This window comes from Stylophora pistillata, chromosome 9 (assembly GCF_964205215.1).
Source record: "Stylophora pistillata chromosome 9, jaStyPist1.2, whole genome shotgun sequence".
Classification (NCBI taxonomy): domain Eukaryota; kingdom Metazoa; phylum Cnidaria; class Anthozoa; order Scleractinia; family Pocilloporidae; genus Stylophora; species Stylophora pistillata.
The window spans coordinates 18,852,701-18,853,500 of NC_142527.1; the positions used below are offsets into that span (position 1 = coordinate 18,852,701).

An 800-nucleotide genomic window follows, 5' to 3' on the forward strand; every position below is an offset into this window, starting at 1 on the left:
TTCTTGTCCCCCCATATAACATCTCTGTAGTCAAAAGTACAAGGTAACTCTAGTTTGTAGTGGCAATACATTCCTGATTCTCCTGACTAGGCCGATCCTTTGATTAATCTTCGTGCTGATAGCATCGACATGATCTGCCCATGACATAGATTTGTTGAATGTCATGCCGAGGTACTTGAATTATTGTGTTCTCTCAATACAAGTGTTCTCTACTTTAATCAAAACATCTTCCATGCAATTCAGTTTCTGAGGACTTCCAAAGGTAACAAAATTGCATTTGGATATATTTAGAGTAACGAGATTTCTAGAGAACCACTCAGACACCGTTCGTAAATCAGCATTGATGTGATGTTCAAGATCACTGACGTTTTTCGATGAGTAATAGATTACTAGTTCATCCTTCGCTGTCTCAAATGGTTAAAAAGCGGACCAGAGGAGAAAATATCTTGGATGTTTTTATAACCAATACTCCTTATCTGCGGGAGAAGGTCAGGGTCTTTGAAAGTGCTATTAGGTTAGACAAATGCGCCCTTAAGCAGCACAAATGTGCCCTTAAGCTTCTCCCATTTTTCTTTACTAGAGAGGAGCTGAGCAACAGCAACACTGAGGGAACCCACAACAAACTGCCGCTAGACAGTACAAGACTTAACTCACTTAACCCTTTAACCGGCAATCGTACATATTTGTACGAAGAGTGACCACTAAAGGTCAGGGCTCTCTTGTTTTCATGAAAATGGTCCCTGTGGCCCCAAATATGGAAGCTTTCCCAGAGGACCTTTCAGTCGTTGTTTTGAGCAAAA

General features: G+C 40.9%; 1 protein-coding gene across 1 annotated transcript in view; it reads right to left on the reverse strand.

Annotated features, from left to right (window-relative positions):
* Nucleotides 1-510, reverse strand: part of LOC111331352 (uncharacterized) — a 2,931-nt gene extending 2,421 nt beyond the window's left edge. Inside the window, exon 1 of the mRNA XM_088733460.1 lies at nt 1-510. This exon is cut by the window's left edge and continues 2,421 nt beyond it. The gene's annotated coding sequence lies outside the window, so the exon portion shown is untranslated.
* Between the last annotated feature and the right edge of the window lie 290 nt (nt 511-800).